The sequence below is a fragment of the Malaya genurostris genome, chromosome 2 (genome assembly GCF_030247185.1).
Source record: "Malaya genurostris strain Urasoe2022 chromosome 2, Malgen_1.1, whole genome shotgun sequence".
Classification (NCBI taxonomy): domain Eukaryota; kingdom Metazoa; phylum Arthropoda; class Insecta; order Diptera; family Culicidae; genus Malaya; species Malaya genurostris.
The window spans coordinates 174424317-174446849 of record NC_080571.1 but is presented as its reverse complement, the minus strand read 5'-3'; the positions used below and the strand labels follow the sequence as shown (position 1 = coordinate 174446849).

Sequence of the window (22533 nt, the reverse complement as noted above, 5' to 3'; positions counted from 1 at the left end):
AAACCACGGAGGACGCAACAAAATCATTTTCGTCATTTTATTCTTAATTCTTTGAAGCACATTCTTCCTGGTGAAACAAAAACTCGACCAAATTGGTACTGCATAGAGCTGGTCGAAAAATTTGTTTAAAAAATAATAATTTGTTTTTCAGGCAGAGCTTAACGATTGTGTTTAAAAAAGCATATAAACATTTAATATATTTAATACACCAGGATTCTTCTAATGTGATCCTTGAGGATGAGTTTTTTGTCATACGTTAAGCCTAAGTATTTTGCTTGATCAGACCATGCCAATTCCAAGCCATTCAATTTGATAATGTGATTATTATTTGGTTTAAGAAAAGGAGCTCTTGGCTTACGAGGAAAGGCAATCAATTGCGCTTTTGCTGCATTTGGTGCAATTTTCTATTTGGACAGATAGTCACTGAAAATATTTAAGCTTCTTTGTAGGCGACGGCAGATCAGTCTTAGATTTCTTCCTGTGACTAACAGACTTGTGTCATCAGAGAATAGAGATTTCTGACACCTAATGGGTAGATTTGGAAGATCAGAAGAGAAAATATTATACAAGATTAGAGCAACGCTTGATCCATGCAGAACACCTGCTCGTGCGGGTAACAAATAAGATTTACAATTCTGATAGTCAACCTGAAGAGTACGATCAGTTAAATAATTTTGAATCATTTGGATAAAAAAATAGGAAACTGGAAATCAGACATTTTTGCTATTAAACCTTTGTGCCAAACACTGTCGAATGTTTTCTCAATGTCTAGAAGAGCATCTCCAGATATATTTGCTTTTATAATGTTTGTTACTCTTACAAGTTGATATGTAGTTGAATGTTTATGATGGAACCAAAACTACTTTGTTTAATATATTGTATTCTCATTTATGTGCGACATCATTCTCAACAAGACTATTTTTTCAAAAAGTTTACTGATAGAAGAATGTAAACTAATTGGTGGATAACTTGATGTTTCTGCTGGGTTTTGATCATGATAAGAATTACATTAGCGTTTTACCATCTCTTAGAGAAGTTAGCTTATGAAAAACAATTTTTGAAAATTTTAACCAAGAATCTCATGGCAACATCGGGAAGATTTTTATTAAGAATATTAAAGATTCCATCATTACCAGGACCATTCACATTTTTAAGTTTCCTAATGATTGAATCATCAAAATTCGTCTCAGTAATGTCATCTTGTAACAACACTTGAGTTGAAATATAATCATATTTCAGTGAGATTTCATTTTCAATAGGACTCACAACGCACAAATTAAAATTGTGGACTTTCTTGAACTGCTGAGCAAGTTTTTAAGCTTTCGTTGGGAGTACTTGATTTCTTAATCCACATAGAAACATGAAATATATTCAGCAAAACACTTTTTTAACCAAATTTGGATTTTTAGCGGTGATAAAAAATTCTTACTTCTCGTAACATTTAAATCTGTATTTTTCAGGGGAAATAAAATACAGATTAATCTGTATTTTATTTCCCCTGTTTCGCACAGCATATAACAATATGAGCTTACTAGTATAAAGATGTATGCTACATGAATACTTTAATTTTCGCATTGCTTTACTACTTCCACTGACAGATTTTTGGTGTGGTTTTGCTGTGTGCCCGGCTTCGGTTATTCCTCGGCCCAATTCTGCTGTTATGCACTCGCTTCATTTCATAAGTGTGTTGTTCTCCTGTATGTCTCGCTTCGACAAGTGTTGGACAGAAAATAATGGTAAAAAATGGAATGTTCATTTTTAATATCGGTGCAGTTGTAAAGCAGCAGATATTTTGTTCCCTTTCTCAGATTGCGTTATGATTGGCTGTTGATCACATGAGTAAAATATGGGGTTTCAAAATTTCGAATCTATTAGTAGTTAGATCTTCGGGTCACGAAATGTAGCTATTGGAGACATTTTGTCGAAGGTTTGTCAAGAGAAACCTCAATGGAATACGGCCAGACGAATGAGGAATCGTAACGTAGGAAATGAGAGTGAGGAATACTCGAACCAATGGATATTTGATTTTCTGAGGAAAGTTTGTCCAGATTCTGTTTCTACGCATTGCATTATTAGGGAGTCTTCTCCAAACAGCCCCTTTTCAGTGATGGAATTGTCTATAGCACTCATGTCTTGTAACAATAACGCTCCTGGGTTGGACAGAGTTAAATTCAACTTAGTGAAGAATCTGCCCGACTTTGAAAAAGACGTTTGTAGGAATTGTTCAACAAGTTTCTTGAGCAAAATATTGTCCTACCTGACTGGAGGCAAGTGAAAGTTATCGCCATTCAAAAGCCGGAGAAACCAGCTTAGAATCACAACTCATATAGACCCATTGCGATGTTGTCCTGCATAACAAAAATTGTTCGAAAAAATTACTCTTCGACGTCTCGACACGTAGGATTATGAATAATTATTTGCACAACCTATTGTCAGAGAAATGCATGTATTTTTCACTTGGCGATTTGGCAACATTCAGAATTAGCTACATGGGTCTTCCGCTCATGCATCAGCCCGCTCCTCCATAATTTTTACGTGAATGACATTGACAGCTGTCTAGTGACCCCATGTACACTAAGATGAGGGCGTGGTTTCAGTTTCTGGACCTAAAGCTATTGATCTGCAAAAACCATTGCAAGATAACTTATCCGTTTGGGCTGGGTATCGAATTCTCTGCGGAGAAAACAGAACTGGTCGTCTTTTCAAGAAAGCACGATCCCGCACAGCTTTAGCTTCATATGATGGGAAGAATAATCCAACAGGTTTTGACTTTCAAATACCTCGGGGTGTGGTTTGATTCCAAATGCACGTGGGTAGGACACATTAGGTATCTGATAACAAAATGCCAACAAAGGGTAATTTTTCTTCGAACAATAACAGGATCTTGGTGGGGTACTTATCCGGAAGATCTAATAACATTGTATCAAACAACGATACTTTCAGTGATGGAATATGGATGCGTTTGCTGTCGTTCCGCTGCAAACTCTCATATTATCAAACTGGAGCGAATTCAGTATCGTTGTTTGCGAATTGCTTTAGGCTGCATGCATTCGACACATACAATGAGTCTTGAAGTTCTGGCGGGAGTTCTTCCATTGAAAGATCGTTTTTGGGAGCTTTCATCGTGAATGCTAATATGATGTGAGGTACTGAATCCCCTGGTTAATAATAACTTCGAAAGGCTAGTTGAGCTTGAATCTCGGGCAAGATTCATGACAGTATATTTTAACCATATGTCACAGGAAATCAACCCTTCGAGATTTCTTTCCTCACAAGCCAAGAGCTTCTTTTCTTAAACCAAACAATAATCACATTCTCAAATTGAATGGCTTGGAATTGACATGGTCTGATCAAGCTAAATACTTAGGTTTAACGTATGACAAAAAACTCACTTTCAAGGATCACATTGAAGGAATCCAGGCAAAGTGTAATAAATATATTTAATGTTTATATCCTCTTATAAACAGAAATTCTAAGCTCTGTCTAAAAAACAAATTGTTAATTTATAAACAAATTTTCAGACCAGCCATGCTTTATGCGGTACCAATTTGGTCAAGCTGTTGTTCCACCAGGAAGAAAACGCTTCAAAGGATTCAGAATAAAATTCTGAAAATGATTCTGAAGCGTCCTCCCTGGTTTAGTACAAATGAGTTACACAGACTCACAAATATAGAACCATTAGATGTAATGTCACATAATATTATAAGCAAATTCCGACAAAAATCGATGCAATCTTCAATTGAATCGATTCGCTCTCTGTATTAGTTAGTAAGTTAGTATATAAGTTCCTTTTCCCCATTACACAATACAAGTAGGTTTAGAATTTTCCCTACACAAAAATCTCAGAATTGCGGAAGCAAATGATGTCTTCATGGTAATAACCAAATCATATATATATATATATATATATATATATATATATATATATATATATATATATATATATATATATATATATATATATATATATATATATATATATATATATATATATATATATATATATATATATATATATATATATATATATATATATAACAGGGCTGAAAAGTCACCACTTGTGGCTGAACACCCAATTTAAATCTTAATAATTTAATTTTAACTCATATTCCAATAAATAGTAATTTAAAAAAAAAAAAAAAAAAAAAACCCTTCAAGATATATTCCTATCCGCGACAGCCTCCTAAATGTCCCTGTTTCAACTTTATTTTTCGACACATCCATGCAACGCTAAGTGCGTGGAATCCCGGAACACCTACGCTCGATGGAAATCCCAAAAATATTTACAAGAAAGTTCAGGCATAGTAGGGACTTCATTCGTGTAATGTCCAGACTCATGTCCAATCACTGCTCTTTAGATGCACATCTCCTTCGAATTGGACTTTCCGAGACTAATCATTGTGCTTGTGGCGAAGGTTATCTCAATATTGATCATGTCGTTTGGACATGTGCGGAGTATCGTGATGTCAGATCTCCACTAATAAATTCCTCGCGTACCCAAGGTAGGCTATCCAAGGTCCCAGTTCGCGTCATTCTTGCTTCTCGTGACCTTCCTTCCATGAAAGTCCATTGGAGTTCCAATTTAAATTTAATTTTATGTTAGACTCTTTTCTCTTCCATGAGTTCAACCAATAAAATAAATATAAAGCATCTTTTCGATGCGATATTAATTGCGTTCGGATAGTGAAATATTGCATATATATTAAGCTCTAATAATCAGCAAAAACAATTTTAAGCGAACATAGGGTTGAAGTGAAACGGTAGTAGCGGTAGGGTTGGGTAGGGTTGAACCGAAAAATGATGTGCGACAAGTTTTTATCTGTATAAATCTCAACACAATTCCCTAATGAAGAGTTCCATTCGGATAGTCTTCTTCTTCTTCTTCTTCATTTCTGGGTGGTGTCACCTCACTTGAGATGACACCGATTAAAGGCACAGCAACTTAGGCTTTATTGCCAGTTAATTTTCGTGTATAGTCCAATTGACTTTCCTTTCACTGAACTACAAGTAAAAACCTCGCTGCGTGAGTCGCCAAAGTACGGATGAAAATCCTTTCTTTCTCGCGAAATACTTAAATTTTCACTGCACTAACACGATACAACGTGTTTACTCGTTGAGCGTTTCACCGGAAGATTTCATATAGTCTCACAACGATCTGTCTTCAGTCGCATTAGAAACACATGACACAAGTTCATTTGTTTATTAAAAAAAATGATTTCGTAAAATCTGCATTAACGATGAAGCCTCCTCGCTTTATAAAAAAATCGGTTTTAATCCACCTAGTGGTGTAATGCTGCCTTTCTCATATTAATCATATATAATACTGTGGTACTGAAAGAATAACCGAAATCGGTTTGTTAGGCCGCCTGCTGATAAAAATTATTGATGATTCGTAATATAATGGGTGTGATACACTTAGCTGTAAGACAGTGTGGTCAGCCCAACTTGCTATAATTAAGTTCTTAAGAAAAGTTTTCCAAATACACAACGTAGGTTTTGAATAGGCTTAGTTCAGAAATAAAGCTTCTCTTTTCTGTTCGAACCGTACAGTTAACCAGATCATTGAAATATATCAAGTTTGTGCTCATTAGTGACTATAGTTTCCATTTAGTGCTCCGTTTTCGCTTACAATTAGCATTTCTATTTGCGGTGGTTTTCGTTGCCGTGTGTAATATCTAAGTATTGACCCGTTGGAAACCACGATCATGCCCTAACAATTATTTAGAAAACTTTTTAGAGTTTTTGTAACGACTGAATGGAAACATATATTGAAGAAGCCAATGAGAAATTCACAGAAAAGATATTTTTTAGGAAAAGGATACGCTCAGAGACAGGTCTTGAACCTGAGTTCTAATGCAATCTGTTCATACGCGTTGGCATTATCACCAGCCTGAGCTGTAGTAGATATGGCTTCACCACAATACCGGGCTTGGTAATCGTACATCGAACATGGTCTAAATCCTAGCCGCCTCACGTATAATACATCCAAACATCTTTTTTGTTCATCAGACAACACACACTATTCTTCCGCTGGTTAGGAGAGTATATTCATAATCACTTGTTGCCTTCTCTACTGTGCCAGTAGCAGCCTGGCTATCGTCAGCGACAGACTCTGTGAAAACTGTTTGATAGTCTACTCTTTCCTACCACGAAAAAAAAACTTTTTTTACGTTTTTCCGCCTTGTTAAGTGATGCTATAAAATTTCTAACACACTTCACCCTATATTTCCGGAATTGGAACTCAGGTCCGAATGAAATTTAGGAATTATGTATGAGCCCACAGGATCTAACATAGTAGGTAAGTGAGATCCATTTGGGAAAATATGATCATTATTTCCTGTGCCTCCAGAAACCAGGAACCAGTATAGCCGGAATCGATTTGTTTGGTCATCTACTGATAATGTTTAGATTTTAATGTGGAACGCATTTTTGTTTTCTATATAGACGTGCAAATTAGAAACTCAAGAAAAATACACGTAGAAATGTGGTCGGGTTTTGAACAATTACAGCTCAGTCAATTTTATATAAATTATTAATATTATGTCACCATTTGATTGGAAATATTTCTACGTATTGATTTGAATGTTCATAGGCATGTATTTTTAATTGTGTATCATTGAAATGTTGATTAATAGCTAGCAGTGTCCTATTTTGTCTGCAAAAAATCTCCGGCATACCGGATTTCCCTGCTATAGTCGACGGTTTTGAAGGAGTAAGCGATATATCAAAGGGAATGCATCGCTCTGATTGGTCAATCGATGCAAAAGCGAAGATGTTGGAAGCACGCGAAGCTATAAATATAAGAGAAATTATAGCTAACGTTTCAGTTCTACGTGAAGCATGCTAGAGGTAGGTTGTTGCAAGACAGCCAGACAGAAAGTGCTATAAAACGATTTGAAGCTTTAATTGGTATCTTGTGTTATGCAATATTGGACGAAATCCCATGTTTTGTCATTTCGCCTGAGAAATTGACAACTACCCCAGGGTGAATTTTGAGTGCATAAGATTAATTTCTAATTTATACAAGATGAACTCGATTGATAATGAGAAATAGTGTATCGCTTCAACCGAAATCGCATAATGGTACTAAAGATACAGAAACGCTATAAAAATAACTGCTTGCATACAAAACCACAAGCTTGGCGAAGGGAAGCTTAAATATCGATATCCGTATCGTAAGCATGTACAAACATATAAGTGCATACATTTGGGCTGTTGATGTAATTTCTTCGGCTACAAAACAAATACAAATCACGGCAAATAGAGTCTATATTCTGGGTTCGCGTGTTCGGTATTGGTTCCTAATGGAGATCAATCTAAGGAGACTCTCGTGCATTTGGGATTTTCAAAGTGTGACGATTAATTGAAAATGTCGATCATTAGAAATGTTGGTTGCCTTGTTCCACATCAATGGCTCGAACAACCCCATGGGGCTGATCCTTGTAGTTTTTTTTAACTTTTTTTGTTCCGCCGCTCTAAGTGACGGTATACCATTTTTGTCCTATCGTTCTGGAATCGAAGTTCGAATATAGATAAAATTCAGAAATTTTGTAAAGAATCATAAGTTCATTCATTTGAACATAAGTTTGTTAAAATTGGTCACGCCATCTCTGTGAATAAGTAAGTAATTTGAAATTTTAATTTTTACACTAATCACTATATAATTACGGAAATCGGATCCAGCAATTTCGGAGGTGGTGTAAAGGCCATTCATTTGAATTTATGTTTGTGGAATTCGATCGCACCAACTCTAAGAAAAGTTAGTACACATATTTTCATATTCTTTCACATTTCACCCCTTAACTTTGGAACTCGAAGTTAGATCCAAACAAAATTAAGGAATTCAGTATGAGACCTAAGGAGATTTCATTTGTATTTCATTTGAAACCACAGATATAGCGATCCCTTGTTAATTATTGAAAATATTAGTTTCAGCAACACTTTTCTGACTGCAACAAACTCGTTAGCAAGCAACCTATTTCGCAACACAAACAAATACAAACAATTTTTCCATTAGATAAGAAATTTTTTTCGCTAACAATTCGTGGTAATATCGTAAAATAGGTAGGTAAAAAACGGTGTTGCGTTAATGAATATTTCGTTAACTATGGTAACATTGAAATTTTGGCCCTCTTTAGGATTGATTTTATTTTAGCCCACTTTATAAAAATATCCACAAAATCTTAGAAAAATTACTACCTTAATTAGTTACCTTAGGTAGCGATTAACATTATTTTGAAACGTATAGAAATAGCGACTAACATATATCTTTCTCTATATGAAGAGCTCTTCATTCATATCACGATTTACCAAACGATTGAATAAACCAAAGAAAATAGCCTTTCCGGTCGGATACGGTTATCTGCTAGAATGCTCATACAACAAACCGTACAAAGTGCAAGCGACGACCACGGCAAGACACACTTTTCGTCTCCTAAGACGTACGAATCCACGCCAGCGGCTAACCAAGAGTCAGAAACTAAGGAATCCAAACTTATGTTGAATTAGACTTCATAGACCCAGGACGGTTGTTGAAATGATTTTCGAATTCCTGCGCAGGGCACACAGATATATTGTGCTACGGTAGAAATCATTCAAATTGAAGAAACAAAATCCAGCGGAAAAATTAACATTACATCGAAAAAGAATGTAGCAGCCCACAGTCTAGATCAAGATCACTTCTGACGCCCCGTGTACGACACAGTAGCACGTACATCGAACATGGTCTACATCCTGGCCGTCACCCGACCGATACCTTATATCCAAACATCTTTTCTGCTAGTTTTTCATTCATTTGTCTTCTCAAATATATGTTCCCGCTCAGTCATTGCAAAACTGAACTTAGTTATGGCGGCTTTACGTCAAACCAACTAAAAATTAATAGATCGTTAAAAACAATTGCGGTTTGATTTTCCGTAACAATCTGCTTCTGGTAGGAAAGGGCAGACAATCAATACTACCTTCATAGGGATCTGTCGCTGACGATGTCCAGCCAAGCGACTGGCACCATTAAAGAAGGTGTCTGACTGGCGTTTTAGAGTGACTAAAACAAGATTCAGAGTGGCGAAATGGTAGCGCTTATGCACGGAAGGCATAAGAACGCAGGTTCGAGTCCTGTGTATCTTTTTCCAATAAATCATCTTTTCTGTTAGTTTTTCATTCATTTGACTTCTCCAATATATGTTTCCGCTCAGTCAACCCATTTTCACTAATTTTTTAGGAGATATCACTCATTGCCGAGCTCTTCTATAAGCTACCCAAAATTATGTCGTTATCTACTCAAACTTTGACTTGATCGTAAAAAATGGGTAGCGTGCTTTGTTATGGCATAACACTGACTAAACTCACATTTACCTAAATTTTGAGATCATCACTCGTTACCTAAAATTGGGGAGATGCACTTTGGTGGATTTTGGGTAGGTTTTGACCCAAAGTTAGGTAGCGGCTGGTAAGATTGTGTGATTCCTATACACCACCATAAATCAAATGAACATAAATTTCCCATTGTACGGAGACACTAACAGCGCTTCTAGTGAGAAACGTGTGTACTTTTGTCGTGAATACGACTTACTTTACCATGGGGCGCCTTTTCAAAATTTACCCTCTGAAAGAGTGATAAGTTTTTGATCGTGAAAATCTCCTGTTGTATATAACGAATCAAACATGCCATCGGAAATATGATCACAATTTTATGATAGAATTTTCAGTTGTGTGACATAATCTTAAATAGTTCAAAATTAAACTTTTCTGAAATGTTTGGTATAAACGAGTATCTTCATAAGGCGCCTTTGCCTTTCTCGTATTTTGAAAGTTCATAGCTCAGTGATCTGTGGAAGGATTCATATAATCTAACTACCAATAGATTCGACAATTTTCAACTTGAACGGGTATTGCAACAACATTGAAGTTTTTCAATAGTACATTATTAAAAACCTGTTTGATTTAACCTATGACAGCACCAGCCAATCAGAACGCGAAATGTCTGCATCTATACAAGAGCACCCATATAAAAGTTGAGTGGCTCATTTTTCCTACCATTTGCTGAGCTACTGTTCCCGAAACAAGACACACGAGAGCAACATCGAGGACTTGTCGTCTCACTGTATCCCGTTCTGCAAACTTTTCAGTGCTTTTCAGAAAATTCAAGGCACTTTTCAGTGCTAAAGATCATCATAAACAACTAGTTAAATTTTGTCGCTTTCCTACCATTTTCTGAGCAAATCTTGCCGAAACAAACCACACATGAGAATAATCTCAGATCTTAATATTTCCTACCAAAAGATTCATCAAGATGAAACTTAAAATAATTTGCACCGTCACTAACACATTCAATTACGAACGGCAATGCGAAAGTGATGATGTTGAATACATCTTTTTACTAGTATACAAATATGCCGTGCGAAACAAAGTTGCCACGTATACAGATCAATATGTATTTTTGTCGTGAATACTTTAGTATGTGGCCGAAAACAAAAATGAACAAATTATTAGAACAACTTGATTTGTGCATTCTACTTTCCAGGCGTATCAGAACTGGCTAAACTTAAAGCAATCTTAAATATTTCTTTATCACAGTGATGTGATCGTCCGGAAAAGTTCGTGGTTTTTTTTTCAACTCCTCGTCGTTACGGATGGCCTGCTGCAGATGGCGAGGAATGATTTTCGTTTTCTTGTTGTCACGGGCAGCGTTACCGGCCAATTCAGACACTTCAGCAGCCAAGTACTCCATCACTGCCACCAGATAGATCGGTGCACTGGCACCGACACGCTCGGCGTAGTTTCCCTTCCGGAGCAGACGATGGATTCTGCCAACTGGGAACTACAGACCAACACGGTTCGAGCGGGATTTTGCCTTGCCCTTAACTGTTCTTCCTGTGTGCGTGTTTCTGCGTAAAAATTCCACGAGATGCTGTTAACAGCTAGACAGTCAGTCTAGTATTACTGGCTGCCGCTCTACTAACTCTCTCTTTTATGTCGTCTCACTGTTTCTCGTTCTGTGAACAGGAAAAGGAATTTTGGCAAAGGGGCTGTCCATACACCGCTGCCACTGCAAGGTATAAAACGAAATGTCATTTGAAAAATAGCGTCATTTAAGTTAAAGGAGCTACCTAGACACCGTCAGCACGATGGCACTGTAAACCGGTAGAAAGACAGCCAAAAGGCGGGTGAGTAATGTCAGAGACATAACTGGATGTCGTGAATACGAAAACAACTGACATGTTCCTTAACACTTCCGAATATCAATTGTATGAAATATGCACGCACTCCCCTTTTTCACATTTTTCGCAAAAACAAAGAAAGGTTCACTTGATCTCGATTACTGTGAATTTCACACAGCGAAAAGTGCACAAATCTAAGCAAACTGTTCTTGATTTGCAGTAAACTGAGGATATTTCCCAACGATTTGCAAACAACAAATCCTAATAGTTCTTTAGAAAACTTTTAGAGCCATTAGAACGGCTGATCTTGTGCAATGCTCTCCACCGTTGTTTTTTTCCCAATGCTAATGACTGGCAGCTGTGACGTAATCGCTCTTGTCGAAAGCGTGCAGACGACACAAAACACATCTGCTCGCAGTGACGATTGAATCCAAACTGATTGAATTTTTGTTAAGAGATTTCCTTTTATGTGATTTCGTTTGTAGCTTTTTCACTAATGGGCGGTCCTAACGGCTATAAAAATAGCCGCATACAGAATTTTATTGTCGATTATTTCATTTCGGATTTGCATATTTTATTGAAAGAAACTATCAATATGCTGTAGGGATTTGTTTCTAGCATTCACAAGGACCAAATTGAGGAACTCACTGCGATATTCACCACTTTTCGGAACATTTTTCCCGGACGATTTGTTGTACAGAAGCAGATTTTTTGTTCTCTTCCTTAGAACGCGTTCTGATTGGCTGGTGTTGACATGGAGCAAATGAGACAGGTTTTTCAATAGTGTACTATTGAAATACTTCAATGCTTTTGCTATACACGTTTAAATTGGAAAATTTCGATTCTATTGGTAGTTAGATTATATAAATCCTTTCACAGATCACTGAGCTATGAACTTTCAAAATACGAGAAAGGCAAACGCGCCTTATGAATTATCCTCTTTGATACTCGTTTATACCAAACATTTCAGAAAAGTTTAATTTTGAATTATTTGAGACTATGTCACAAAACTGAAAATTTTATCATAAAATTGTGATCATATTTCCGATGGCATGTCGCAAGAATTATGTTGATTCATTAGATACAACAATAGATATTCACGATCAAAAACTTATCACTCTCTCAGAGGGTAAATTTTGAAAAGGCACCCCATAGTAAAGTAAGTCGTATTCACGACAAAAATGGGTTGTATAGAGGTACAGTAAAGTAAATTCCGCATAATTCTTTAGGAGTATTATTATGGTTTTAAGAAGAACCGAATAGAAGTCTGGAATAGAGAACTGGACCCTGAGTTCAAGACCTAAATTTAGATCCATTAACAGACTCAGAATCCAGTTTCAGTCGCTGCTGGTTCTCGCCTTGATGGCCAGCAAGCGAATAAAAGATGCGACCTGAGCGTTTGAGGTTTTAACCACGCAGAAGGTGCATTCTCCGTCGCTGCTGGTTGATGATTCCACGCCCACGACGTCTGCTTCCATCGAACGCACGAAAAGAAATGATCGATTTTCGACCACGGTTTTCCTTTTATACGCATTCAGTTGAAGATATGTGCCTGACTACCTCAAAATCGTCGTCCTTGCGCGAAAAACCCAAGCGAAAGTAAAGAGTTTTCCGCGTTGTTTTCAAATTTTAAGAAAACTTAATTTTTGAGTTGTTTGTGGTTATCGCACACTGTTCAAAATATTATCCTGAATTCCTGATCATATTTTTGATGAAATGGTGAAAGAATTGTGTTGCTACCATTAATACAAGTCGAGATATTCACGATTAAGTTCTGCCCATTCTTCCATATGGCTAATTTTGAAAAGGCGCCCCATAGTAAAGTAAGTCGTATTCACGACAAAAAGTCCAGCAAGGCCCATTCAAAGCACTTTTTAGCCGGGCCGGTACACAACAACTATATCGCACCAGAAGGGATCAGTCGTCAGATCTTGTTGAATGTGACAATTCAAGGCACTTTTTAGTGCCCCGGAATATCATTAAAAGTTAATTATACTTTCAATAGAATCATCGATGGAAATTATAATAATTTGTACCGTCCCTAACACACTCAATTATGAACGGCAATGCGAAAGCGAAAGTTATGATGTTGAACACATCTTCATACTAGTATGAGGTCGTGAGAAAATATGCCATGCGAAATAGAGTTGCCATATATACAGATTAATCTGTATTATTATTATTATTATTATTATTATTATTATTATTATTATTATTATTATTATTATTATTATTATTATTATTATTATTATTATTATTATTATTATTATTATTATTATTATTATTATTATTATTATTATTATTATTATTATTATTATTATTATTAAAATTACTCTTGCATACCGAAGATCGTCGATACATTTCATACCAGGCCATTGCAATTGTCTCGTACTGAAATCTCGAGAAGAATCTGATATCTTCGAACTTCATAGCTTCAATAAAAATAAACTACAGCAAATTAAAAAGGAATTGTTTCAAGTTTGGAATATATAGTTGTAGAATAGTATCTGTTTAATGTAACTAATCTGTAATTTAATGCTGGCGCATCTCTTCAAACTCTATTAGTGAAAAAGGGGAAAGCTTGCACAATTCATACAATCAATCAACTAACTGATATTCGGAAAAGTGATGGGAGCGTGGCAGTTTTTTCCCATTCACGACATCCAATTATGTCTCTGACATTACCCACCCGCCTTTTTTCCATTAGTTACTGTGGTTGTGGTAAATACGTAGGCAACTTTGTTCATGCATTTTAGGAGCATTTACGCACCCATTCTATACCAGAAGGCGCTTTTGGTGTCACGGGTTGCTCAATTACAACACTCAACTCAACTATTACACTCAACTCAACTCAACAAGTACTATTACAGTGGGGAATCTAGGTTTATTTTATTTATGACACCACTGCACGATCACAACTACCAGTACACTCTTGTCAGTGGCAAAAGAAATCGACGCATCGGTTCGACGTGGTTCACGATTCTGAATCTGTCAAACTATCTACTTCAAAATTATTTGTGATTTTTTCAGTAAATAACCTTAATAACAAGCGACAGTTTCTTTTTGTTTTTTGTCTTCTGTATTGATTACCAAGCTGTTTAACGTTTACGCTTAATGATACCTGGAGCTTTCGAAAAATTCGTACCGGAAAATTTTTATCATTATATCGTTTATTTAGCCCCGAATTCAACCGGAAAGATAAAAAAATCGTTATAATTTGCCTACAATAATCGGAAGTGAACGAAAACAGAGGAACAGCCACTCGCTGTGATGCCATCTCCGAAAAAATTGGGGCGCTTATTTTACATACATTTTGTGTACTCGACGAACTGAGTCGAATGGTATATGACACTCAACCCTTATGGCCTCAGTTCAAAAGACGGGTTTCACAGTTATTACATAACCTTTCTATATGAGAAAGGTAACAAGTATAATTTCATCAATTTGCACTTAATTATTGAAGCGAAATAATTTTTTTTTGATGTCACATGAAAACGTGCTTGTGACGACACCGGGGGAAGCGTTAAAAGGCGGTGCGAACGTTTTTCAAAAAATCTTTTTTGCTTTGATATCTTGTGAATATGATGTCTTTGACGTGTCGCAACTCACTTCGGTGCAACCCTTCCAAACGCTGCCGCTCCCTGCCGTTTCGCTCAAGAAGGGCTCCTTACATGTAACGCCCATACACAAAAAATAGAATATTTCAAATACCCTTTGCTTGCTAAAAAAAATTTAATGATTATTAAAGTTTAAAATCTATGCAACGTTTTACTATCAACGCAATAAATGTTAATAAATGTTTGCATTATTTTGTAACCAAAATTGTTTTGCCTTTTTCATATAGAAAGGCTATGCAATCGCTGTGAAAACCGACTTTACAACCGAGGCCCGGAGGGCCGAGTGTCATACACAATTCGACTTTGTGTATGTGTATGTGTATATGTGTGTGTATGTGGATATAAACATTTAATATATTTATTACACTTTGCTTGGATTCCTTCAATGTGATCCTTGAAAGTGAGTTTTTGTCATACGTTAAACCTTAGTATTAAGCTTGATCAGACCATGTCAATTCCAAACCATTCAATTTGAGAATGTGATTATTGTTTGGTTTTCGAAAAGAAGCTCTTGGCTTATGAGGAAAGATATTTAATTGCGTTTTGCTGCATTTGGTTTAATTTTCCATTTTGACAGATAATCACAGAAAATATTTAAACTTCTTTGTAGGCGACTGCAGATCACTTTTAGATTTCTACCTGCGGCTAACAGACTTGTGTCATCACAGAATAGCGATTTCTGACAACCAACGGGTAGATTTGGAAGATCAGAAGTTAGAATATTATACAAGATTGGAGCTACGCTCGAACCCTGCGGAACACCGGCTCGTACGGGTAGCAATTCAGATTTACAATTCTGATAGCTAACCTGAAGAGTACGATCAATTAAATAATTTTGAATCATTTTGATCAAATAAATAGAAAACTGGAAATTAGACATTTTTGCTTTTAAACTTTTGTTCCAAACACTGTCGAATGCTTTTTTTATGTCTAGAACAGTAACTCCAGTGGATAACCCAGAAGATTTATTTGCTTTTAACTTGTTCGTTACTCTGTCTAGTTGATGAGCGGCTGAATGTTCATGACGAAATCCAAACTGCTCTGGTAAAAAAATTGAATTCTCATTTATATGAGACATCATTCCCAACAAGATAATTTTTTCAAAAAGTTTACTGGTAGAAGAAAGTAAGCCAATTAGTCGATAACTTGATGTTTCTGCTGGGTTTTCATCAGGTTTGATGATAGGAATTACTTTAACGTTTTTCCATCTTTTTGGGAAGTAAGCTAATGAAAAACACTCGTTGAAAATTTCAATCAGGAGTCTCAAGGCAACATCGGGAAGATTTTTAATATGAATATTAAAAATTCCATCATTACCAGGAGCCTTCATGTTTTTAAGTTTCCTAATAATTGATTTAATTTCATCAAAATTCGACTCAATAATGTCATCTTGTGACAACACTTGGGTTGAAATATGCTCATATTTCAGTGAGACTTCATTTTGAATAGGACTCACAACGTTCAAATTAAAATTGTGTACACTATCGAACTGCTGAGCAAGTTTTTGAGCTTTTTCGCCATTTGTAAGAAGTATTTGATTTCCTTCCTTGAGAGCAGGAATTGGTTTCTGAGGTTTTTTAAGAACCTTAGAAAGTTTCCAGAAAGGTTTAGAATATGGTTTAATTTGTTCAACTTCTTTAGCGAAATTTTCATTTCGCGAAAGAGTAAATCTAAATCTAGTAAAGTTAAATTTCTTTTTGTAAATCCTTAACTATGTTTTTCATAGCAGGATCACGAGAACGTTGATATTGTCGTCGACGAAAATTCTTCAACCGAATGAGCAGTTGAAGATTGTCATCGATGATAGCAGAATTTAATTTTGTTTGAGATTTGGGAACTGAAAGATTTCTAGCTTCGATAATATAATGATTCAAATTATCAATTGCTGTGTCGATGTCCGCAGAATTTTCTAAAATATTTTCATGATCTACATGATTTTCAATGTGAGATCTGTAATCCAACCAATTAGCTCTATGATAGTTGAATATAAAACTTATTGGATTAATTATAGCTTCGTTGGAAAGTCTGAATGTTACTGGAAGATGATCTGAGTCAAAGTCAGCATGTGTAATCGGTTCACTACAAATGTGACGAAACTCTTATTCCTACCTCTCCGCGGTGCCGGCTGGGGTACGAGTAACCATAGGAAAGATCGGGTAACCAACGCCGGTGGGACCTTGATCGTATGCTGACAGGGAAGGGGGGCATGCCTTCTCTTTACAGAGAGCGAGCCTACCCGAGCGTCTGTTCCCCATGTTGGGGCAGCTCGAAACAGCGTCTGTTCTCCATGTTAGGAGCGGCTGATTACCGTCCTTGTGTCAGTGTGGAACTCTAAACAGTGCTGACACGATGGCCCTCCGGCGAGACAGGAGGTTGGTGCAGGCCTAACAAGCCGCCCGGGAAACGTATGTTACGTACGATCAAGAAGGAAATACGGAATAATCGGCAAAGACCTACGCAACGAACAAAGGACTACGATTGGAAGCTTGGCACATGGTACTGCAAATCGCTTGGCTTCCCAGGATACGACCGAATGCTGCATGATGAGCTTCAAATCCGCGGCTTCAATGTCGTAGCATTGCAGGAACTTTGTTGGACAGGACAGAAGGTGTGGAAAAGTGAGCATCGAGCGGCTACCTTCTACCAGAGCTGTGGCACAACCAACGTTCTAGGAACGGGATTTGTAGTGTTGGGCAAGATGCGCCAGCGCGTGATTGGGTGGCATCCAATCAGTGATAGAATGTGCGTATTGAAGATCAAGGGCCGTTTCTTCAATTACAGCATCATCAACGTGCACTGCCACATCGGCGGGCCATTCTTCTCCGACGTAATCAATATCCGCACTTACCGTAGTGCCAATATTGATTCTGACCACTACCTTCTCGCGGTTTGTATGCGCTCAAAACTATCGACGGTGCACAATACTCGTCGCACAGGAACGCCCGGGACTCAATATCGAGCAGCTACGTAGCATTCGTTCTGTAGAGGAATTCGCGCAACAACTGGAGTTAGTGCTACCAACGGAAGAGCAGCTTGGCGCGGCGACTCTTGAAGACGGCTGGAGAAACATAAGGTCCGCCGTGAGTAGCACTGCTGCAACCGTTCTAGGTACGAGGTTATCGAATCGAGGAAATGACTGGTTTGACGGCGAATGTCAGCAGTTGGTCGAAGAGAAGAATGCAGCAAGTGCGAGGATGCTGCAAAACCGCACGATGGCGAACGAGGAACGATACAGACAGACACGGAACAGACAGAACACTGTTTTCCGGAGGAAAAAGCGCCACCAAGAAGACCAAGATCGCGAAGCGATGGAACAGCTGTACCGCGCAGATGACACACGGAAGTTCTATGAAAAGGTGAACCGCTCTCGTAGAGGCTACACGCCACAGGCCGAAATGTGAAGAGATACCAGTGGTTACTTTCTCACGAACGAACATGAGGTGATCGACAGGTGGAAGTAGTACTATGACGAGCATCTGAATGGCGAAGCGGTACAGGAATCAATCAGGGTGCACGCTCAGCCGACGACAGATTCTCAGCCCCTGATCTGTCGGAGATAAGTGAGGAGATCGGCAAGCTGAGGAACAACAAAGCCGCGGGCAATGACCAGTTACTAGGCGAGCTGCTCTAACATGGAGGAGAGGCACTGGTTAGAGCGCTGCACTGGATGATTTCTAGGATTTGGGAGGAGGAGATTCTACCGCAAGAATGGATGGATGGAGTGGTATGTCCCGACTACAAAAAGGGCGATAAGCTAGACTGTTGCAATTGCCGCGCAATCACATTGCTGATCGCCGCCTACAAGGTACTCTCCCAAATCCTTTGCCGTCGTCTATCACCAATAGCTAAGGAATTCGTAGAGCCGTACCAAGCGGTAAGACAAGTACTCCAGAAGTATCGTGAATACAACGTATCACCTATTCATTGACTTCAACACGGCATACGACACAATAGATCGAGAAAAGCTATGGCAGGTCATGCACGAATACGGTTTCCCGGATAAACTGACGCGATTGGTCAAAGAAACGATGGATAGAGTGATGTGCTACGTCCGAGTATCTGGGACGCTCTCGAGTCCCTTCGAATCTCGGAGAGGGCTATGTCAAAGTGACGGACTTTCTTGTATCTTGTTCAATATTGCCTTGGAAGGTGTGATTCGAAGAGCGAGGATCGGCACGAGTGGCATGATCTTCCGAAAGTCCGTACAACGTTTTGGCTTCGCTGACGATATTGATATTGTGACACGTAACCTTGAGAAGATGTCGGAAACCTACATCGGACTGAAAGCTGAAGCTAGGCGTATCGGACTGGCCATAAATGCGTCGAAAACAAAATACATGAGAGGAAGAGGCTCTAGAGAAGAAACACTACGCCTCCCACCACGAATATTGATAGACGGTGACGATATCGAGGTGATTGACGAGTTCGTGTATTTGGGCTCACTGGTGACCGCCGATAATGACACCAGCAGAGAACACTTTGAACACTCTGCCTCAAGTGATGTGATGGATTGTTTAATCGATTAATGGTAAAAAATTGAAAATTGACATTATAAGTTTTACATTTTGTATTAATATATCTGAATGTATTCAGATTCAGAGTATTTACATATTCGATGTGACTGTTGTTGTTAAAATAATATTCCGAGAGATAACGTAAACCGAAAAATAATTTCGACTGTGAATTAGGAGCACCATCTAACGAAAATTAGATTTTTTTTCAACCAGTTTGATTAATTTGTTTCATAGATATAAGAACACAAGCTGTATTGATTCACCTAAATATTTCAAATAAGAAGATTTTTGAAGGATGTTTTGAAAACAAAAAATAAAAAATCCATTCGCGGTTTTTGCAAGAATTCAATATAAAGTATCTTTTTAAGAGGTTCGATTCACACGTGTATTTTCATGCAGTATGTTTTCCAAATTCTGAAACAAAAAATCAAATCTGGAGCAATTAACGCAAGTTAACTCTTTATTTTAGGTGTCGTGGTTGTTCAAAAACATATATAAATTGTTGATGCTTCAGATTAAAAGAAGTTCGTTGTGCTTTTCACTGTTTTGCTATTCAAATGTACATTATTTGAGACATTAGTTGAAATCGTATAAACAATACGCCACACACTTCCTGACCATTCCATTTAATTCATATTTAAAATCTTCATATTTTGAAACATAACGCCTGAATTTATGTTGCCAAGATTATCATCGGAGCAGAAACACGCCAGAAGTTATACCCAACAACGTCAAATGCGTTATGCTAAATTTCAACGAAATCAGTCCAAATGGATCACGATCCGAGAACTTTTAATCATGGTGTATTATCATAACATAAAAATATACTATTATCCTCAAATCATGACTCGTTTTGCTCATTTCTTGAATCGGAATTTTACCCGTGTATGTACATGCGGAGGTATGGAAGAAGAAAACTCAACTATGCGCGTACAAACGAAGTACGCTGTGTGCGGTGTTCGATTTCGTACAGGCGGTAAAGAAAACGAAAAAAATAAGTTAATCGGTACTGTGCTGAATTATCATACCGGTGGTGCAGTGATGTAAATGAAAACAGTAAAAAATATTTGCATACATGCTTTGACCAAAATTGATAAAAAAAAACCAATCACAAAACATGTTTTATTCAGCTGATTCAAAAATAATATCCTGTGTAGCAATCTGTATATTACATATACAAAAGTAACAGAAGTGCAGAATTTTGCTTTACTCGTTTGTTTTCAATAAATAGGTTACATCGAAATAGTGTAGGAGGAAGGTCAATAAACTGAAATTAAGACAAAGACTCAGTCTCTATAATTAGTATGAGTGACAATTCCAGATGTAGCCTGCCCATTTTTTCGCGACCTAGTATATTTTGACATAAATGTTTCTATTTTATAGTTGTAATGTTAACAAGCATATTCGTGAAAGATTTTGTCGATATTCGTAATTTTCGATTATTTTCCATTTTCTTTAGAAATACATTTATTCTGAATCATTACTTTCGAACCACTCGAACGATTCTGCAAATTTTTGGGTATGTTATAAATGCTGTTAACAACGCGAATAAAATAAACACTCGCGGATGGGTTTTCTGCAGTCCAATCGACAGTCCCACGACAAAAGGGCCTAACTGCAAATGAGATCCTCTCTTTGTTTACTTTTTCTTTTGATTATTACGGAGCCATTACAGTAAATTCTTGGAAGTTTCCAATTTATATTTTTAACTTATTTTAGCTTATAGTTTAAACTTGAAAATTTCACGAAGAGTAAGTCATCAAATATAAAACAAATCCGGTAAATCGTAAATGAAAAAGTAAACAAAGAAAATTCATTTGCAGTTAGGCCCTTTTGTCGTGGGACTGTCGCAATTTTTGATTTTCAGCTTGAATAACGCGATTGACTGTGTGAAAATTGAAACCATGAAAACCGTTAAAAAGTTACACAATTGACTTTTTCAATTTCAATAATACTTTCATATTTTTCCTAAAAACTACAAACAACATTTCCAAAAATTAACAGAATCGATCGAGTGGCTCAAAAGTTGTATATTCATCATTTACATCATTTAATTTTTTACAGAAAATCGAATAAAAAAGCACAGAAACAACGAAGTGGTAGTTTTTTGGTTGTTTCTATGACGCCGCGTATGTGGAGTTCTGCCTTCAAAAAAAGTTCAAAATGTGTTATGTGATACGTACAGCTGTAGCAAGTCGGTGTTCAGTAGAGAGAGTTGATTGTTATTGATTCACTGCTCAAACGGCGGAGACTGAGAATTTACCGCCCCAAAATTCAATATACACACACACATATATATATATATATATATATATATATATATATATATATATATATATATATATATATATATATATATATATATATATATATATATATATATATATATATATATATATATATATATATATATATATATATATATATATATATATATATATATATATATATATATATATATAAATATATATATATATATATACAGGGTGATTTTTTAAGAGCTTGAGAACTTTTTTAAACAATAAAACGCATAAAATTTGCAAAATCTCATCGGTTCTTTATTTTAAACGTTAGATTGGTACATGACATTTACTTTTTGAAGATAATTTCATTTAAATGTTGACCGCGGCTGCGTCTTAGGTGGTCCATTCGGAAAGTCCGCTTTTTTATCGACAAATTTTGTTCAGCGATGAGGCTCATTTCTGGTTGAATGGCTACGTAAATAAGCAAAATTGCCGCATTTGGAGTGAAGAGCAACCAGAAGCCGTTCAAGAACTGCCCATGCATCCCGAAAAATGCACTGTTTGGTGTGGTTTGTACGCTGGTGGAATCATTGGACCGTATTTTTTCAAAGATGCTGTTGGACGCAACGTTACAGTGAATGGCGATCGCTATCGTTCGATGCTAACAAACTTTTTGTTGCCAAAAATGGAAGAACTGAACTTGGTTGACATGTGGTTTCAACAAGATGGCGCTACATGCCACACAGCTCGCGATTCTATGGCCATTTTGAGGGAAAACTTCGGAGAACAATTCATCTCAAGAAATGGACCGGTAAGTTGGCCACCAAGATCATGCGATTTGATGCCTTTAGACAATTTTTTGTGGGGCTACGTCAAGTCTAAAGTCTACAGAAATAAGCCAGTAACTATTCCAGCTTTGGAAGACAACATTTCCGAAGAAATTCGGGCTATTCCGGCCGAAATGCTCGAAAAAGTTGCCCAAAATTGGACTTTCCGAATG

The 22533-nt window shown here is 37.0% G+C and overlaps 1 protein-coding gene across 6 annotated transcripts in view; it reads right to left on the bottom strand.

Annotated features, from left to right (window-relative positions):
- LOC131432461 (uncharacterized) overlaps window positions 1-22533 on the bottom strand; it is a 567367-nt gene that overhangs the window by 312450 nt on the left and 232384 nt on the right. The window lies entirely within an intron of this gene.